This window comes from Anoplophora glabripennis, unplaced genomic scaffold (genome assembly GCF_000390285.2).
Source record: "Anoplophora glabripennis isolate ALB-LARVAE unplaced genomic scaffold, Agla_2.0 scaffold605, whole genome shotgun sequence".
Lineage (NCBI taxonomy): Eukaryota > Metazoa > Arthropoda > Insecta > Coleoptera > Cerambycidae > Anoplophora > Anoplophora glabripennis.
This window is the reverse complement of record NW_019416695.1, coordinates 221,771-243,921: the sequence shown is the minus strand read 5'-3', so window position 1 is coordinate 243,921 and position 22,151 is coordinate 221,771. Positions and strand designations below refer to the sequence as shown.

At 32.6% G+C, this 22,151-nt stretch overlaps 1 protein-coding gene across 2 annotated transcripts in view; it reads left to right on the top strand.

The window, feature by feature from the left end:
* Nucleotides 1–22,151, top strand: part of LOC108910504 (cell surface glycoprotein 1) — a 131,768-nt gene that overhangs the window by 32,720 nt on the left and 76,897 nt on the right. The gene's annotated exons all lie outside the window — the stretch shown is intronic.

The following is a 22,151-nucleotide window of genomic DNA, read 5'->3' as shown; positions in this document are numbered from 1 at the left end:
TGGCTGACCTTATGCGAGAGAGAGGAAGTAACATAAGCGATATGGTCAATGCAGTGACGCTCTGGGAGATATTTTTTTATCTTCCATACATTAATCATGCTTTACTTCCTATGTCCATTTGGGTGAGTGCTAGGCAGAACTATAATAGAATAGAACTAAATATAAATCACTGTAAGTAAAAGTGAGGGAAAAATTTTGTTAATAGCAATAAACGCAGAAGCATAATACATATAAAAAACATATTTCTTTAAATAGCCAAGGAACCAAGAGTTTCCCCTCAGAATTCTTTCCAATAGAACCGATTGATGTGAAACTTGGACTGTAAGTAAAAAGTAGCTCAAGAAACAAAAGTTATACATTGCTGATGAGCGCTTTTGCCCAGGGGATGGAAGCCACCCCTTCTAGGGGGTGAAAAATAAAATAACCCCATGAATCGATAAAGCAATCTGTTTTAAGCAAAAAGTATCTTATGAACATTTTTCGATAAGTCAATATTTTCCGAGTTATTGGTGATTGAAAATGTAAATTTTTTTTTATTAAAAAAGGATGTTTTTCAATAGTTTTTTTCGAATAACTCGGAAAATAGACATTCTATGAAAAAAAAACATCAGGAAGAAAATGAAACTTATAGAAAAAGAAAACTATTGAGTTTCTTTTCATTTATGTAGGTGCTATAGGTGCTGAGATACGGCTGGTTGAAGAGAATTTTATGTCCTCCAGAAACTAGATTGGAAGCATTTAACGTAAAATTACTAAAAAAAACTCTATTTTACAAGAAAAATGCAAAAATCTTTAAAATGAACTTCACCTTAAGTCATTTGCATAAAAATTAACAAGTTACGATCAAAATAAAACTGTTAATTCGCTTTTTCGGAAAAAAAAGTCAGTACAAAAACTGATGATTTTTTCACGAGATTTAAAATTAAAGGTAATCTTTCTACAATTTACATTTTTTATGTGCTAACAATATATTATACAAGTTTAGGCGGTTTAAAATGCATATTTTTGAAAATATTACGTTTTGATAAAAAAATAACATTTTTAAATAACTTTAAAAATAAAAAAGATAAGAAAATTGTTCGAGAGTTTAGATTTTTTTTCACAGAATATTTTGTGTTTTTTTTTTATTTGTGTAGGATAAAAATTAACAGAGATGTCGCTGCTAGAAGTTTGCAGTTGAGGGCGAAGGTTCAAACCTTTTAACCTCAAAAATCTCAAAAATAACACTAAAAAATATTCAATTTTACAGTACTTTTAGCTGTCGAAATTTCCCGTAAAATCGTTTCTGAATCATCTTAATAACTTTAAAGTTAAGGAAGTTACCGTTAAAAAACGGTACCTTACCGCTTCATTTTAAGGAGCATATCAATATTTTGGTTATCCACAACTTTGGAGCATTCTATATAAACAGAATACCTTCACTTTTTCCCTTTAATCTTTTAATAATTCTACTTATCAACTATAAATGTACAAAATAGTTTTTATTTGTATAATGAAGGCTGATTTTTAATAAACCCAGTGATCTGATACAAACTATAGGAGGGCATTTAAATCATTTTAAATTATTTCAAAGCCATTGTTTTATATTTTGTCATTGGGGGTGGTTTGTAAGGGTTAAAACAATGCGATAAATTATAAATTGTATTATAAACAGGTAAAAGAATTTAATTTATCCTATTTGTACTATCAAATCATTTCAAACTGTTAAAAACTATATTTTTTAAATATTTTGTTAACAGGGATAGTTCTTTAAGGGTTGAAATAGTGTAATAAATTATTTATAAAACCATAAACTGTTAAAAATATTTGTATCTATAACACAGACCCACAAAAAAAATTGAAATTATTTTCTCCGATATCTGAGGAGGTGCACTTTATGTTTTTGGGGTTGCTGAATCCGAATCCGGGGTCCGTTTAACCCCATCACGTCAGGGTCAAGGGCATCTGAAGGTCAAATTGCGGAATGACTAATCTGGAAAAATTTATATATATGTTTTCGGAGTCGCTAAATCTGAATCTGAGGTTCTCTTGACCTTGAAGTGTCAGAATCAAGGTCAAATTAAGGTCAGAACCTTAAAATTTGATGATATGATCATTTTGACCCCGGATTCTTGAAGAGCAGAAAATTTTACGTCCGAATATGTATTGACTTTTTTTTAGNAAGGTTTTCATCCCCTAAACATAAGCACATATCAAGCATATATAACTTCATCTACAGGGTGAAATAAGTTTAATTCCAAATTTTCATAAAAATCGGATGTTTTATTATTATTTAATGCGCTTTCCTGCGCAAGTAAAAATTCCTATTACGGCGCTGATCCTTCATCCAAGGTCATCGAAAACTGCTGAATGAGATCAAAGTGTTGACAACGGTATGCTAGTTTACATTATGTCGTGACAACATAAGTAGTATTTTTTTACAAGGCATTCTATGTGAAATAGCTCTGTAATTACTTTAGTTACGGCTTCAGCCACTATACAGTTTAATTTTCTTCTTTAAGAAGATTCAACCAACATTAAAATATTAAAATGTTTACAGAAGAATGAAATGTGTTTCTTGCAAGTAAGGGACCTTTTTTGTGGGGCCTTAAGCACTCATTTACATAAACATATTGGTATGTGGTATTTCCATAACATCATTAATAGTGACTAGGGAGAATTATGGATCTTCAAACTGGAATCTCGTACTATTCAGCTTTTAACACTGTTATTTGAAGGTATTAAGCAACGTAGTTAACGTTATCGCAGTTTTAAAGTATGTTTGTTTTGTTTACTCATAAAAGTTAAATTTAGAAAAGCATGGAATCTTTTTATGTTAATTATTCAGTCAATAAAGAAAATTGTTTATTGCCCATATTATAATTTAAATTAATATAATAGAGAGCTTTACATGCATCGTTATGAATTTAGGTTTTTACGTATGTAAATAACATTTTATTTATTTTTTTCTATTTGCGGTTATTAACATTTGCTTTTCGCTTTTCATGAACAAATCCTTAAAATGCAGGCATTTATTTGGATTTTATTGTTTTTGTTATCGTATTTGATAGATTAGAGCCAAAGTAGACATTAAACCATCAGTGATAATTAATTAGTTAATAGGAATTAAAAATATTGTTTATCATTAAACGAAATTGTTTTTATTTCTGTTATCAAGGTACGCGAAGTCGTTAACCGAACGGAATTATGATTAAAATTATATATATTTTTATATGTGTATAAATTTAATATTATTCAAGTTATATTATTTGTTAATCCTAATAAAAAAGTACAAATTGTCTTCATATACAATGATGCTGACAGATATCAGTTATTGATAACGTCTTTAAATAATATGCCGTTAAATTATTTAACAGCAAGCCAATTGGCATAAGCCAGATTGAAAATTTGGACAAATAATCCATAAATTTAAACATGTGGTTTGCTAGATTCTAGGAATCTACACACACGTGGTAACACCACATTGGTTGAACCAAAACAGGTTGGTGCAAATTTTATTTCATTCATACAGGGTGTCCCAGAATATGTGGGCAGTTATATAAAATAACATGAGAAAAGTTGTAGAAATTTGTGTGCACGGGTTTTCGGGGTCGGAGATTCCGAATCTGACACTGAAAAGTATACCCGACGCCCTGGTTGGTAGAAAATTGGTTCTCAGAATAAAGGGGATTCTTTTCGACTCATTAATTTCCTGTTAATTTTTCTTGTCTAATCTTTGTAACTTTACGTGTATTACAATGTAAATATTAGCCTACAAGATCATGGCTGGTAAGCAGGTGGAGCAGTTTTATTGCAAAAATGATGTGCCTTTCAATGTTTTTTCGGAAATCCCACCCCCACGGGCGTCGGGCATACTTTTCAGTATCAGAATCGGAATCCCGGACCCCAAAAACCCCCGAGTGGAAATTTAGAAGGCAATTACTCAGCTAATCGATGTTTTACAGAAGGACCCCCCTTGCCCCCCTGGGGGGCCCCAGGGCCGTCGGGCATATTTTTCAGGGTCAGATTCGGAATCTCCGACCCCGAAAACCCGTGCACACAAATTTCTACAACTTTTAGTCAATTTTTACCATTTTTAGAAAATTCGGAAAAATTAATGCACTCCAAGATGCACTTTATGCACCCGCAATGCAGTTTCGATACAGCCCCAAAGTGTAATAGATAGACTTTTTTCCTGATATTTTTCCGAAGACAATGCCGAAAACCGCAACTCGATCGGTTCATCAGAAAGAATTTTCTGATTTATTGTCTAACTTGCCTGGTCTAATAATACTTTCCATTGAAATCATCTCATTTAACACCACGTGTCCCAAATTTTATTTAAATTTTTTGTATCCTCACAATAGATCTATACTATCTAGTTTGAGACACCTTGTACTACATTTTAGAAGGTAATTTTTTATCAATGTAGTCTGGCGTTTTAAAATCGTCTATAAAAATGTGTTTACAAATTATTACGTAGGCCCAACTTGCATTGTGTTTAGTTCAACCGTGAACGATAAATAATAATTTTCGAGGCGCACCTACGCGCTTCCATCACGTTGTATATAACCGTATTATGCCGTAAAACAGGCCATTTTGGGTTAGCCGAAGAGGATGTCCGGTTAGAGCGTACCACGGACGTATAGAATATCGGAGGGCTTTGTTTTCGCTGTCTGCGGGGATTTGCGCTTGATAAACTCATTTTTTTTTTCACTGACTTTCCGCACTGTTATCGCCCAGCATTGCAGAGGTAACATGTGTGAAAATATTTAAGCCGAATGGTAAACAAAATGCATCGCGCTGTTTTGTCACCCTAAAAGCATTGACGTGTATGTAAATATTTTAAAGCGAATTTTTATTGGTTTAATCTCAAGATAAAGTTATAAGCAAGCGAGATTGTAAACAGTTTTCCCCGAACTTATTTTTTTTATCTAGTTTTTATTTGTTTTAAAGATTTTATGTTTATTGCGTTTTAAAGTAAAAAGTTGCAGTCGGCGCCGTAAAATTATAAAATATGACGTCGACCTCAATTATTATAATAGATTGGTCGTAGATCTTACACTTTTTTTTTTATTTTAAATGGCCGCACTATTGGTAAACAATTGCATGCTCTAGTTGTTAACGATTGTTTTATTGCTTTTACATTGGATGATTGTACAAATTCTTGCGGCTTAGAAATGAAATTACGATTATGTAATTATTGGGGGAAAAAAAGAATCGGTGGATATCAAAGTCACTCTGAAAGAAGAAAATCGTATAGTTTAGAATGAAGTATACTATTAGGTAAATGTAGAACAATCTAGTATTTTTTCGTGAACGAATTTTAAAGCGAATATCTTCGAAAGTCTCATTTAGCATTCCTTCAACAACCCACTAACCCACAACTTCAAAAGGCATAAATATAGTCGAGCTACGTTTTGCATACATATTGCCCATTGTCAGAACCTTTGTAGTCCTCGATCACGTTCAGAACAGGATCGTGTTCCATATTTTTATCATTATTTTTTTTTTCAAAAAATTCATCAAAATATGTAGCACGCATTTCGTAATTTTCTTGTTTTTGTCAAAGAAAAGTACACAATATATGTATAATGTAGATACTAGACGTTTATATAAGATGACATTGACCTTTACAAATAAGTTTATTTTTAAAGCTCCCAAAATCTGTTAAATATTGATCCAATGATACAAACACTCTCTTATTTGGTACTTGTTGGTCGGAATAATTCATCTGATATCGTCTTTTTGCAGCAGCATCGTTTTCTCTTGACAATTTTTTGACCCCCCTTTAACTTTTTTGTTTTGAGAGTTATAAAAAAATGTGAAATATAAAAGTTGCACGAGTTTTTATGAATTTTTCGAAAATGATAGTAGAAAAACAAATGAAGTCCAAACAAAATGGCCGCGGATGTTAACTTTGTTAAGTTAAATTGAACACCCTGTATATTTTTTATATTTGGATAGAACGTTCCCTATCGAGCATAGTCATGTAGGGTTTGTTGGGTCCATCTCTAACAATAAGCGAGATACTATTAAAAAACAAAAGATGTTTTTTTATTGAGAAAATATGACACCTTGTAACTGTTAAACCTTTTTCAGGCATTTCTGCCTTTTTCCAATTACGTAAGGATTTACATATTTAGTTATAATATATATTGACAGATCAGACATTGATATGATCCAAAATGCGTATAGGTATTTTAACTAAATCTCACTAATTATTTCGTGAGAGACCTAATTACTCATGGACAATGTTATATGGTAGGCCGTAACAGTGACAGGTAATGTCATGACAACATTGTTATTGTTTGACAGTTTGTATTATTATTTAATTAAAATGGGTTACACAGAAGTAGAAAATAAAAGTATTATAAATAGGAATTAAAACAGAGCAAAGTTCTTCTCCATACTCTATTTTAATTTTAAATAATTTTCTACTTCTGTGTAACTTATTTTAATTAAATAATAATACATACTGTCAATCAATAACAATGTTGTCAAGACATTACTACCTGTCACTGTCATGACCTACCATATAATGTCCATGAGTAATTAGACCTCTCACGACCTAATTAGTGCGATTTCGTTACAATTTTAACTAAATCTGTAAATCCTTACGTAATTGGAAAAAGGCAGAAATGCCTGAAAGAGGTCTAACAATTACAAGATATATTATTTTCTTAATAAAAAACCTTCTTTTCGTTTTTTAAAGTATCTTGGTTATTGTTACAGATAGACCCAACAAACCCTATATGGCTATGCTCGACAGGGAACGTTCTATCCAAATATGTAAAAATATACAGGGTGTTCAATTTAACTTAACAAAGTTAACATCCGCGGCCATTTTGTTTGGACTTCATTTGTTTTTCTACTATCATTTTCGAAAAATTCATACAAACTCGTGCAACTTTTATATTTCACATTTTTTTGTAACTCCTAAAACAAAAAAGTTAAAGGGGGATCAAAATATACTGAATCACCCTGTACTCTCACTAAGTACAGAAATAATTTTATAAGGTGACACTTCAACTACACAAAGACACTTCACAAGTACCTTCTCGTAAATCGACGCTGACCTTCGTAAGAAACGTTTACAACAGGATCGGATTCTGCTTAAATTTAAACTTAAACTTAAACCTTATGGTTGAGGGTAAATGATAATAAATAACATTAACTTCTAACGAATTAGAAAAAAGAATAAAAACATTTAGTTTTGCTAGTAGAACTGTTATTACAGAAAAGTTATCTATCTCCATGTTGTACATCATTTATTTCGAGGAGTTCCAATTAAAAAACAAGTAATTTTGCATTTGTTGACTTTTTTTATAAGTACTGTAGTATTTGAGTTTTGCATAATTTTTCAAATTTCTCTTACGATTGTATTTTGAATACCCCATTTCATCCTTCAAATTTTCTGTTTGAAAATTCTGTTGATAAAGCCTAGATCATTCTGTAGGTAGTTATTAAGGTTTCTAGGTAATGACGTTGAACTTCTATGATACTGCGAATTTCCATGGCACTAAAACAGTCATCATTATAGTCGCTTGCGACGAGGTTTTATTTCAGATAAAAAGCAACGTCTATTGTTTCCGATTTTGCAGTAATTTATTTCCATAGCCTTATTAAGAAATATTGAAAGGTAAACATTGTATCATTGCGATGCGACTTTAATCTAGGGGTATTCTTGGAACAAACTTATATAAAACAATATTGGAATGAATTTAAACCTCTATTTTTTTATATACAGGGTGTTTATTAAGTACTTGTACAAACTTTAAAGGGTGAATCTTTCACTAATTTTATGATGAAAAGTTCATATGAAAATGGGTTCCCAATGCATTGGTTCTTGAAATACATAGCGTCCAGAAAAAAAGATTGTTTCAGCAATTATTGTAAATGTTATTAATTCATTTGTAGAGAAGTAGTTAGTCTTTAGTTGTAAATGATCTAAATTTGTCACATTGCAACACAATCAATAAAAAACACATCGTTCCACTTGTTTTTCAAAGACTCTTAATGAGTCGACTTTGTTTTCAGCCACGAAATTTGAATAATTCCAAATATTTCGAATTTTCACTACCAAGAACGGCGTTGACAACATTTTTAACATTAAAACGAAGTTTCGCATCGTATTAGCTATGTCCTGTACAAATTTAGTTTCGCGCAACTCTCTCTGTTTCAAAAATACAATTTTTATGTACGTCTTCAGCCTCGAAATTTGAAGTCAACAAAAATTCCAACTAGACCAGGGTCGATAATTTTTGAAACCAAAAAAAATTATAGTAGGATGAAACCCATTGGAAAAGAAAGAGAATATAACAGAAATGAAAGGAAAAATAATTTACGGGCGATCTGAGGTCGGGAAGGGGTAGGGGGTGAGTTTTTAAGGGTAAAAAACGGTTTCCCTTGATTTCCAGAAAAACTACAAGTCTTATGGAAAAAAGTTAAATGGCAAAGTTGTAGGTAATAAAAAGATCTACAACTTTTGTATTTACACTTTTTTCACATAACCTCAAAATTTATGTGAAAAATTCAAATAACCAAGTTTTTGGTTTTTTATTTTTATCTTTTACAAAAAAATTTTTTTTTCACGAAATTTGGTGAAAACTTACCTATTTATGTCCCAAACACGCTGTAATTTTTTTGATTTGAAATATTTATTTTTTCACCTTATTTTTACTTAATATCGAAAAAGCACCCTAATTTTCAATCGAAAATTCTCACGTCAAAATATCTGCTTTTTTAAAAACGTCGGTGGGCTTTTTCTTCGTTGAAATCTCTACTTTCTGATGGTGTAAAAAAATATATACATTACTATGGTAAGTTTTCTCAGGAAATGCAAAGAAACGAACTAGAATCCGAAAATTTTTTTCTAATCATTATGTACAATTTTGAGCTATTTATTAAAATTTACACTTTAATTACTCGAAAAACGTAAGATTCCATGTTACATTGATAAACAAAAAAATTACAAGTCGAAATATACTATTATAATTAACAACCAAATAAGTTAATAAAGTTAATATTTAATAAGACATCTACAATATTTTGAGAAAGTTGTAGAATCTTCTTTCGTTTCTTTGCATTTCCTGAGAAAACTTACCATAGTAATGTATATTTTTTTTTACACCATCAGAAAGTAGAGATTTCAACGAAGAAAAAGCCCACCGACGTTTTTAAAAAAGCAGATATTTTGACGTGAGAATTTTCGATTGAAAATTAGGGTGCTTTTTCGATATTAAGTAAAAATAAGGTGAAAAAATAAATATTTCAAATCAAAAAAATTACAGCGTGTTTGGGACATAAATAGGTAAGTTTTCACCAAATTTCGTGAAAAAAAAATTTGTTTGTAAAAGATAAAAATAAAAAACCAAAAACTTGGTTATTTGAATTTTTCACATAAATTTTGAGGTTATGTGAAAAAAGTGTAAATACAAAAGTTGTAGATCTTTTTATTACCTACAACTTTGTCATTTAATTTTTTTCCATAAGACTTGTAGTTTTTCTGGAAATCAAGGGAAACCGTTTTTTACCCTTAAAAACTCACCCCCTTCCCCTTCCCGACCTCAGATCGCCCGTAAATTATTTTTCTTTTCATTTCTGTTACATTCCCTTCCTTTTCCAATGGTTTCATCCTACTATAATTTTTTTTCACTTTTTACCATTTTTGAAGGCTTAAGCACTGGTCTAAACTCGGGTCAAAGCCAAAGTTTTAGTCAAATGTTCACCCTTTAAAGTGTGTACAAGTACTTAATAAACACTCTGCATATTTATAACGATGTTGTGCCATTAAAGAGGTCACTGCAATTAGCTGTATTTTATATGAATAAACAGAGTAGCAGTGAAAGTGAACCTCACAATAAATTACAAAATAATCATCAGTTAAGCATTTAATTGTGTTAATTTGTGCATAAACCATTGTTCTCACCTTTTTTTAATTTGCTAAATAGCTCGGCGGTTCATGAGTGAAGTGGGTCTTGCATTCTGTTGTATTGTATTAAAATATGCAAGAGATAAACATCCTGTGGCGTGTAATTCATCTGGGAAATTAACCGTAATTAAAACAACTGACTGAAGGCATTTAATACACCGCCAGGCCAGGCATATAGGCGTTATGGAGGCGGATTTTTCTCAACTAGCGTAAAAGTTGCAAATTAACCGGTTGCAGTTTATACACTAAATTATTATTCATCTATGCCTATAGCCAGTTTTACATTATAATGGCGGTTTTCCACTAAACGGATATTTGAGTTTATGTCCTGTTTGTGTTTTCTAGAACCTGAAAAACAAAAACAAAACTGAAACAAACCCAAAACTCTTGTTTCCATCAAGCGGGCTACATTTTGTTCGAGTTTTGTTTTTGTTTTCGGTCCTTTTCCACTGGTTGTCGCGAGGAAGTCAGAACACATTTTTCCAATAACCAACCAACATGTTCAGAGATGATTTTTTTGTTCTTAGTTATGGCTGGTTTATACTGAAGTCTTTAGAAAAAAAGTAAGTGTATATACAGGGTGATTCATTAACAATGGGAAAGTCGAAAGATGAAGATACTACACGTGAAATGGTGACGATTGGCGCAAACATGCCTTATCCGAAAGTTGATAGTTTCGGAAATACAGGGTGTTGAAAGTTAAAATTTTAAATCGGTTTTTGCGATTATTCTGAAAATATGTAGGTTAGGAACTAATATTTTTTAGGCGACGAATAAGATGCGTGTAGTAATTTCAGCATTGCTCGTAGAGGGCGACACTTACGACCAATTTTACCGAAAATTTAGTTAATAACTTTTTACCCTGTATATTTAACATGAAACTTGATTCAAAACCTGAAAGAGCTATCATTTTTCCATTAATTATGTACTCTTGTTTCATTTCGGTATCTCGATCCGTTTTCGAGAAAAATCGATTTAACGAACACTATGTTTTGATAATATGAGAAATTAAAAGCGAAACAAACCAAGTGTTTCTTCGTGTTATTACAACAATTAACAATAAAACAAATAAAATACGTAATTATGATTTAAAGTAATTGTTCGAAGAATCCACCGTTGACACTGATACACTTTACACGTTTTCTGAGAGATCTTCGAGTTTGAAACAACATATTGGGATTGCGTCTGACTTCGTTGGCAGCGATTTGTATTCTTTGCCACAACTCTTCACACGAGCCAATAGATTCTTTGTAAACTATATCTTTCATTCGAGACCAAATAGAAAAATCAAGAGGATTGAAGTCCGGACTTCTGGATGGCCAAGCAAAAATGCTTACATGGCCAATCCAGCGATTTGGAAAAACTGCATCTAAATATGCACGCACTGGCCAAGAAAAATGCGGTGGAGCTCCGTCGTGCATGAACCACATGTCTCTTCTTAAATAAAGTGGAACTTCTTCAAGCCGTGGAAGCATTTTTACTTGGCCACCCAGAAGTCCGGACTTCAATCCTCTTCATTTTTCTATTTGGAAGAATCTATTGGTTCGTGTGAAGAGTTGTGGCAAAGAATACAAATCGCTGCCAACGAAGTCAAACGCAATCCCAATATGTTGTTTCAAACTCGAAGATCTCTCAGAAAACGTTGTGTAAAGTGTGTAAATGTCAACGGTGGATTCTTCGAACACTGACTTTAAATCATTATTACGAATTTCATTTGTTTTATTGTTAATTGTTGTAATAACACGAAGAAACACTTGGTTTGTTTCGCTTTTAATTTCTCGTATTATCAAAACATAGTGTTCGTTAAATCGATTTTTCTCGAAAACGGATCGAGATACCGAAATGAAACAAGAATACATAATTAATGGAAAAATGATTGCTCTTTCAGGTTTTGAATCAAGTTTCATGTTAGACATACAGGGTAAAAAGTTATTAACTAAATTTTCGGTAAAATTGGTCGTAAGTGGCGCCCTCTATGAGCAATGCTGAAATTACAACACGCATCTTATTCGTCGCCTAAAAAAATATAGTTTCACAAATTTTCAAGTTCCTAACCCACATATTTTCATAATAATCGCAAAAAAACGATTTAAAATTTTAACTTTCAACACCCTGTATTTCCGAAACTATTAACTTTCGGATAAGGCATGTTTGCGCCAATCGTCACCATTTCACGTGTAGTATCTACAGCTTTCGACTTTCCCATTGTTAATGAATCGCCCTGTATGTACGGTTAAAGTGTTTACTTGGTTAGTTAGTTAGTTTGTTTGTATACTAGCCAAGTAAACACCTTAACCGTACACATATATATTTTTTATTAGCTATAATTCATTAATGATTAAAATATTGTTTTTGGGAAGAAGAAAACGCCAACATAGATATTGGGTTGGATCACTTAAATAGAAAACACAACAGGACCGTTTCCACTAAACAGATTTGAGTTGAGTTTCAAAACACGTCGAAACCTTTTGATGTGACCGCTTTCGAGCGGGACACGAAAAACAAAACTCCAACTGTAGCAAAACACGCCAGTCTTCAAAAAGTTTGCGAAAAGTTACAGTTCTGTTTTATTCGACTTACGTTTGTGTTTTGTTTTTCTTTCGTCCGTTTAGTGGAAAACCGCCTTAACACACATAAACACTGACAACGTTTGCCCGCATATTCACGACGATAAATAAATACGATCTACGAAAAAAAAGTTGAGTAAAAACTTTTTGGTTTTTGAATTACAGATCTTAAAGTTGTCAGTAAAACTTATTTAATTAATAACTTCATAACCCTTTTACCGATCGTGTTAAAATTTGGCACATTTATTTGGACTATTATTGCGTATTATTCCTTAATTCCCGTTCTTTGTAAAACAAGATTTGTCGGTACAAAACAATTTTTAAGCAAATTATTATCTTCTGCGAAGCCATTCACCAACTAGCGGCAGAATTGTAAACGTGCATGGGGATCTAAATTTTCAAGTTCTTCAGCAGGAGTTAAATGAAATGACCGAAGAAGTTGCTTTTTTAAAGTTTTGTGAACATTAGTTTTACATACATTTAATTGACTTGATAAGTAGTCACATCTTGTTTTCATCGCCTACTGAACTCAAAATTTAAAAGTTGTCATTGAAGTTTTTTTTCGTAGAACGTATTTATTTATGGTCAAGTCAAACGTTATCGGTGAAATTTGCGACACCCTGTATAACACACTTTTCGTTGTAATAATCTCATTTAGAAACTGTACGTAATACATAAACAAAAAAAATAAATAATGTTAAAAAACCTGTTGCCCTTTTATTCTGTAATTAATTTTTCTCGTACTATGAACAAAGGCACTCTAGCGGACAAAAATTAATTAAATTTCAACACCGTTCACCGCGCCAGGTAATCTTTGCACTGATGTTCTCGAATGAGTGCATTGATGGTGAGGTCAAAGCAATTTAGAACTTTAAATAGGATAGAAAACTACTTATACTGATTATTTAAGGTAAAAATGGTATTTGTGTGTTTCTGTGACTTAAGTACTTTTACTGTTTACAGTAAATTAATCTGAATTAAATTCATAATAGTCTCCTATTCGGATCAGTGGTGTAACTTGCACATTGTTATGTTTATGATAATAATGAAATTGATGTTCACTTTCGTTTACGAGTTTTACGAGAGCAAGATTAATGAGACTTTCGCGACTAGATCACGCATCAGTTTCAATACGGGCAGTGTATTATTTACGATTCGTTTTTTCTTCAAACCCGTCTGTTACAGTTTTATAGTCTTTGTATAGGAAATTTATTCAAATATGATCGTAATATTTTTTTTTTACTAATTATGCGGAGCATGTGTTCAAATACATATTTTAATTCAAATTCGGACAATTTATGGGCAATGTCACATACGACAAAGCGTTTTAGAATAGAGAGAGAAAAAACTAACATGTTTCAAAGCCTTTCTGAATAAAATTTAGTGAGTTTCATAGGCGTCCCTAAAAAGTTTTCTGCTAAAGGTAAAAAATTAGAATAATTTGTATACAGGGTGTCCCATTAATTTTGCGAAAAAGGGGGGAGTTTCCTTGACCAAAAATAAGAAAGAAAGTTCCTATAAACCTATGTCCGAAAATGCTTCGTTTCGGAGATACAGGGTGTTGAAATTTATAGAAAATACAAGGTTTTTACTAATATCTGGAGAACCCTAATTCCAATTTTTTTGTAATTTGGTACGTTTGATTATAAAAATGGTAGACGTCTTCTGGCGTAATTTGATTTATTTTATCTATTCCAGCGGCGTCCTTGGACTCACTCCTGTTGATATTAATAAGTAAACATGAGGCGTCACTGCTTATTCTTAGGTGTCATATTTTTTTCTAATTATGCGATTAAAAAAACAACTTTTTTGTCTTTTTACTTTTTTGATATCTTCGTTTTCGACCATATGAGGTTGACCAAATTCGATATTTTTAAGGGATTTCTTAAATTTTAAAAAAGTATTTACAGTCGCAAGCTAGATTTTGGAAGTTGAATGGCAAAGACCGTATCTCGACATTTTCATTTGTTTCAGTGATATAGTGTTTTTCAATTTTGGTCGTTTTCTGTGGCATAACTTTTTTGTTTGGAAAAAAATAGATTTTTGTAAAGGGGTTTTCTACGCAGTGTTTTACGTAGATCCAGTGGCATACGTGATATTTTTTTTTTAACATCCAGCTCGTCAATTACGATACAAATTTATATATTTTTAAATAAAACAGTGTAAAATATTCTTTCAAATGCTTAGGATACGCCATTGTCTGAGGAGAGGCATTGCGGATGGATTTAAAAAAAGAATGTAGTCATAAATAAATCTAATTTTGAAAAATTATTCTTGGATTCATTTGCATCGCAAATTTTATCTGGAGTTAAAATATATGTGCACATTTAATTTTTTTGCCCTGTATAAATGCGATTAAATGCAATGTTAATTATTTCCAGTGGTAGTAAAAAAATTAATGAGTCGTTTATATGGGCACAGTCTAGAGAGCTCCTGTTGCATTATAATTTGTTTAATCAAAATTTTCGGGATGTTGGAATATCTTCATTTAAATTTAAATGAGTTTTTAATTTATGTGCATAATTAAACAGTTTAAAGCTTTCATCGAGTGACTTGAGAGAGGTTTTTACCTTATTTTAGTATTAAAATCGCCTTGTTTTCGTAAATAACATTATCTACCATGGAGGCCTAAACCCAACTGGATTAACTAACCTAAAAGGATGCAATGGGGTGTTTGCATTAAAAATGTTTACTGTTCTGTTACAGAATACTGTTCTACAATTATTAAAGTTGATGCGAATTGTACAAATACTTTTGCTAATAACTAAACGCTAAATTTTTATTTGACTTCGCTTTTCATCAAACTTATGACGTATCAGCCATCACCTGCTAGTACGGAAAACTTCATATTTAAGTTAACTCCTGTGTCTTTCTGTTGCTAAATAGAGTGAAAACCTTCCTATTAGACAGCAAAGTGGGTTTATTTAGCACATTTTTTTAATATTCACATTCAGTCAAAAAAAATTCTTGCTTCAAATGTACATTTGATTTTAAGGCATCGCACGTTTATATATATATATACGCAAGAAAATATTTTCTTCTTTTAAGAAAATTATGTATTTATACATACTTTTAAATTTCTACTCAGAAATATAATTTCTTACTTTAAAAACAGACAACATTTAAAATAAACATTTGATACTTACGGTTAAACGAATTCTATTCTTAATTTTATGAGCTACATAAATTTTATAGAAACATGTTTTGTATTGTACCGGGTGGCTCTTTTTAATCGACGCACCCGATATCTTTGTTGCTAAGCCGAATAAAAAAAATATTCAGACAAAAGTTACTCAGGATAAAGGGGGTCACCTAACTGTAATAATAACTTTGACCTTGGTGGCAATTTTCAAGGTCATTTGAAGGTCGAAGGTATTTTTTTAATGGGATACCCTATTTTTGACGCCGGATTCGGAAAGAGCTGGAAATTTTACGTCCAGAATGGTAGTTTAACAATTTTTAGAGTGACCTTGAAAATCAAAATCATATATTGAAAATTCGTCCAAAAGTTGTTTTTTCGAATTCTTGGTGGTTTAGTAGGCTTAGGGGCCAATGACTGACCATTTTGAACTTAATGTCAAATATGAAAGTCATTTAGAAGCAGTTTTATTAAATAAAAATTTTCGCTTCTGTTCTTGATCTTACTTTTAGCGTTACCCAGAAACAACGACGTGGTAAGTAAGTTCTGTTTCCTTTGGGATGCTTGTCCAAGAATTCGAAAATACAACTTTTGGACGTATTTTCAATATTTGACCTTGATTTGACCTTTTCAAGGTCACTCTAAAAATTGTTAAACTACCATTCTGGACGTAAAATCCGGCGTCAAAAATAGGGTTTCCCATTAAAAAAATACCTTTGACCTTCAAATGACTGAAAATTGACACTAAGATCAAAGTTATTATTAAAGTTAGGTGACCCCCTTCGTCCTGAATAACTTTTGTCTAAATATTTTTTTTCGGCTTAGCGACAGAGATATTCGGGTGCGTCGATTAAAATGAGTCATCCGGTATATTAATGTATCGTTTGTTTAATACAAAATTGTATAGGTTTAGTCAAATGATTGTATACAGTGTGTAACTAAATAAGTGTAAAACATTTAAGGGGGTGATTCCTCATCGAAAAAAAGATAGGATCTTTCATATAAAGAAACTTCATTGGAGCATCCCTTGTTAAGATACAGCCCCTTAAAGGGGGTACATAAAATTTGTTTAACAATTTTTTTCACAAGCACTAAACAAGTTACAATATTGAAATTAACCTGACATTTTCTACTACCAAAAAGACACTTAGCCAGTAATTTATTTGGTTTACCCCATGGTAGTAAGGGGTGGAAAACGCAACCCCTAAAATTTATTTCCAACGTAATTTTTTGTCTTATTATTTTTTTACCATTTAAAAAATTATTTCCGATAGCCTGTTTCATTCTAAAAAAAAATGTCTCTTGAATTTTTTGCCCAAATTAAACCAGTTCGCAGTAAAAAATTATTTTACGAACAACTACAGAGATACATCGTCATAAATGCGGACTGGATTTACTGTTATTTTGTAGTTACTACCTGCATTAAATGATTAAAGGGGAATAATCAAAACTAATTTAATAATAACAAAACATACAACATGTAGAAATCATAGTAAATGTTCAATATGTCTACCTTCAGACATTACGCATGCGTCTAGACGTCGGCGCATTGAGCCACGTATTCGCTCAAATATTCCTGGAGTCTCTCTAATTACCCTGCACGCATCGATAATGCGGTTTCTTAAGTCCTCTACATCGCGAACAGGAGTACGATAAACCAAATGCTGCAAATGGCCCCAAGTAGACAAATCCAGAGGATTGAGATCCGGGGATCGAGCGGGCCAATTCTGTGGTCCTCCTCGACCTATCCACTGATTTGCATATGTTTCAGTTAAATGCTGACGTGCTACTTGACTAAAATGGGCGGGAGCCCCATCATGCATAAAAACCATATCCCTTCTGACGCCCAAAGGAACTTCCTCCAGCAGTACGGGATGCACTTCTCTTAAAAATTGAACGTATGCCTCACCATTTAATCGAGGAGGTAGAAAATGAGGCCCAATTAAATAATCCCCAATAACTCCGACCCACACGTTAAGAGAAAACTGTTCTTGATGGTTAGTTTCGACAATAGCGTGAGGGTTTTCATCAGCCCATATGTGGTAATTATGAAAATTAATAATCTTGTCCCGAGAAAAACTACATTCGTCTGTGAATTCGATCGTCTTCAGAAAGTCACGATTTCTTCTAATCATTTCCAGCATCCAATTGCAAAATTCAAGACGGTTCGGAAAGTCTCGCGGTAACAGTGCCTGTACTCGTTGCAGATGGTAAGGGTATAAGAGATGTTCCTTTAAAATTCGAAATACCGTCATATGATCAACATTTAGCTGGAAAGCAATCTTTCTAGTACTGGTAGTAGGTTGTTCTTCTATCAAATTAAGTACTGCTGCCTCAAGCTGTGGTGTTCTTACTTCTCGATGGCGACCACAATCCTGCGTTCTTTTGTTGAATGAACCATATTCACGTAATCGTTGATGAAGTCAGACAAATATTCTATGTGAAGGATGCTGCCGTTGAGGATACATTTCAGCATATCTTGTAGAAGCTTCTAACCCATTCCCCTGCGACAGACCGTAAACGTAATGCATATCAGCCATTTCCTCATTTGTGTATGCCATTTTAATAACAAGTGAATTATTAAAGTAACAAATTAAGAACAGAACAATACACAATTAGTATTACTTCAATTTCAAAAATTTACAAACTGACAGCTTGATTCCAATTTAATTGTCAGTATCGCTAATGGCGGCCTACTAGATAAATTAGTTTCGTATTTTCGTTTTATGGCGATATGTATCTTGTTCGTAAAATAATTTTTTGCTGCGAACTGGTTTAATTTGGGCAAAAAATTCAAGAGACATTTTTTTTTAGAATGAAACAGGCTATCGGAAATAAATTTTTAAATGGTAAACAAATAATAAGACAAAAAGTTACGTTGGAAATAAATTTTAGGGGTTGCGTTTTCCACCCCTTACAACCATGGGGTAAACCAAATAAATTACTGGCTAAGTGTCTTTTTGGTAGTAGAAAATGTCAGGTTAATTTCAATATTGTAACTTGTTTAGTGCTTGTGAAAAAAATTGTTAAACAAATTTTATGTACCCCCTTTAAGGGGCTGTATCTTAACAAGGGATGCTCCAATGAAGTTTCTTTATATGAAAGATCCTATCTTTTTTTCGATGAGGAATCACCCCCTTAAATGTTTTACACTTATTTAGTTACACCCTGTATACGTACTTATTTTAAGAATATATTTGGATATAAATATTTCTTAGTAATAAAAAAATATTTGCTTTAATGTCGTTACTCACAAGGAGATGTGTATACATAGAGCGTAAGTGGCTCCATCTATCGTGCTACTTCCCACCTATGCCATTCTGTGACCTGCTACTATTTTCTTTCAAGAAAACATAAGCCTGATTATAATATGCTACATTTGTCTTGAATAATTCCTACATTAATACTAAATTTTAAATACATATATTTAAGGAACTGGTAGTTTTGAAAGAAATATGTTTGTAGCTTATGATGAACTATAACAGATATTGTAGCTAAAGTCCGAGATAATAAATTTCAAAACTATAAAGGATTTGAATTAATTATATATATTTACAAATAATATAAATTCTTAGAAAAATTATAGATCACAGCAAATATTTCACATAGTTTGACTTCAGCCCAATTTTTTTTAAGGGGGTCTTCTTGAAGCGCGTGTACTATCGACTTTTCCCAGCGCACCCGGTAGATGCAACAAAATGCATCCGAAATTAGACACGACGGGGTCGCGTCAACGTAGTTTGTTCCTCTTCACTCCATTGAACCAGATCACCACTCAGGGGCGTCCCAGTGACAGGGGGTCCATTGTCTAAAGGTTCGGGTTTGGGTTAGTGGCCGTAGACAAGGTCACCGCGCACCCGTCGTCCGGCACTAACGCTTCGATCCTCCGCTCTCTCTCTCTCTCTCGCTCCGTCTCGCTCGTATCTCCGCACTTTTCGAACGTATATTTATTTATTTCCTCCACACTCGCTTTGTCGTGTCACGGCCGATTCATTGCAGTTGGTAATAGTACGGTAGCTTTGGAGGAAGCGCGTGGCCTGCGACATGCAACTTTTATCAATGATTTTGAAATTCAGGACGCTGCTTTTTTATTTCTGCGGCGGCAGAGCTAGTGTAGCAATATTTTGCGAGACGTAGCAACATGTCGCTGCTTTCGTCATTATCGGATATTTTTGAATGCACACAAACGACAAAGGAATGCTCAAAAAAATATTTATCTGTCCTCACTATAGTAAATAGACTATTAAGCCATTTCCTCCCACTGTACTCATATGAGTACACTACATTTTTTTAGCATTCAGTGACAACTATTGGAAATTTTCCTCAAATTGAATATATAGAACACCTACAATGGCTAACCATGATATATTTTTAAACTTTTCTGCCAGGTGGAACTTTCTGCTATATGAATTCTTATTTATACAGGGTGATTCAGAACTTATCCAAAAAAAATTCTGGATGTACAGGGGACCCTTACAAATACAATTTTGTAAAGAAAAAATCAAAAAGGGCAGTTCGAAATTGATTTAAAAATACAGTTCTGCACGGCACTGGAAACTGGTCCACTGTAAAACCTGACCTCGCACAATGCGACCGGCATGGCGGTGTGATAAAAACGGACAAAAACTTTCGCAAAGAAAGAAATATGTAAATATAATTTTATACCACCTATTTTATATCGGCAAATTCAACTGCTTTTGCCTTTATTAATTAAAATTAATTTGTGTTTTTAAATAATAAAATCATTTGACATACCCGATGTTACAACAACAATTGTTCAAAATTTTATCCACTAACGTGTAAACACATTTGGGTCCGTCTTACTTTCTACGAACTAACACAAATGATGTCTTGCTTCACCACAACACAAATGCTTCACCATAATACAAATGTTGTCTTGCTTCACCATAAATTAAAACGATATCCATCAACTCTGAGTTGCTATACACGCAAACCATTTTTGACACTAACTGCTAAAAACATGTAAACACCACAGATAACAGGTAAAAACTGCCGCAACGATTTCAGTATTAGGAGTCACATGGCTCTCCACGCGTATTGCGAATGACGCTAGAGACTACAGTTGTCCAGCTATGTAGTGGTTGAATGTACTATAACTTCAATAATTTTTTTCTCGGAAACTATAAGGATTTTACAATTTTTTTTTTAAGTTATTAACTCCATTTCTCATGCCGCATCTATTCCCAAATATTTTTGGATAAGTTGTGAATCACCCTGTATTGTACAAGCACGTTGTAACAAGAAGTGTTTTTTTGTGACGTTCTTTTTTATACTCTTCGGGTTGATATATTTTGTTTTGTGACCAAAGTTAATTTCTCTGGTATGTATTAATGCCATTCATTCACATTTAGTCAAACTATTTCATAGTTTTCTTACAACTAGTATGAACAATATTTATTGTACTATTTTGAGTACAATGGGAGGATGGGTAAAATAAAATAAACATTTGATTTTAGGTATTTTCAATATCAATTCTGAATTTCAATCCATTAATCCATCGTGTTTTTACGCAATTATATGACAAAAGTAATTCACTTCTATTTGTCAGATGGATGGACAATAATGTTGTTACCATGGTCACCAATTTTGACACAGTAGCCACTGGGTAAAGTCAAATGTTGGTCAACGACATAAAAACAAAAGATTGATGTGCCCCAGCCCAAACTGTTTTCGAATTCTTCTATGGGTGGGGTTGATCTTCTGGATCAAGCTGTCAACAATTACCGAGTATGTTTTCAGGGAAGAAAGTGGTGGTGGTCACTTTTTACGCATTCTGTAAATCTCGCAGCTGTAAATGCGTGGCGACTTCAGTTACTAGCTTGCGAAGGCAAATTGGATTTACTAGGTTTTATTAGAGACAACTTTTATTAAAAGGAAACCTGCATCTGTTAATGAGTACACCTTGTTTTTTCCAAAAATACCTGATAATTTTTAATTTTAAAATTTTTTTCATATTTTAAGTCTTATAAAGCTCGGAAATTGGGCAGAAATATCTAACTTGAAAGAACAATTTTTCAGTACAGATCAGTACAGAAATTGCTATTGTTGGATTGCTAATGTTAAATATTTCGCACTGCTTCATTATTTCTGATATCAAATCTACTGTAGCTTTCTTGTCTGAATGTTACCTTCGTGACTAACATACATTTTAGGATGCACACAAACTACAACAACGTACTAACAAGAACGAATTCATTGTTAGTGACATATTTATTTAATTTTAACACTATTTAATGTACTTACTCGAGGTATGGATTCGTCCTTACGTACAGGCATACATACGTGTTATTCTTTTAAAAGAAGTAATCAGTATATGGAAAATATACGGACGGAGAATCACCGTTCTCCAGAAATTCAGATACTTTAAACACATTTACATGTGTAATAGTTATTTATAGAATGAAACAGATGCTAACGTGACATTTTATTTAATAAAGCCGTGAAAGCGTCACTACTGAACATAAAAAAGTTTCTTTCCGGACTAAGCATTCCATGCTTAGCATTATTACAA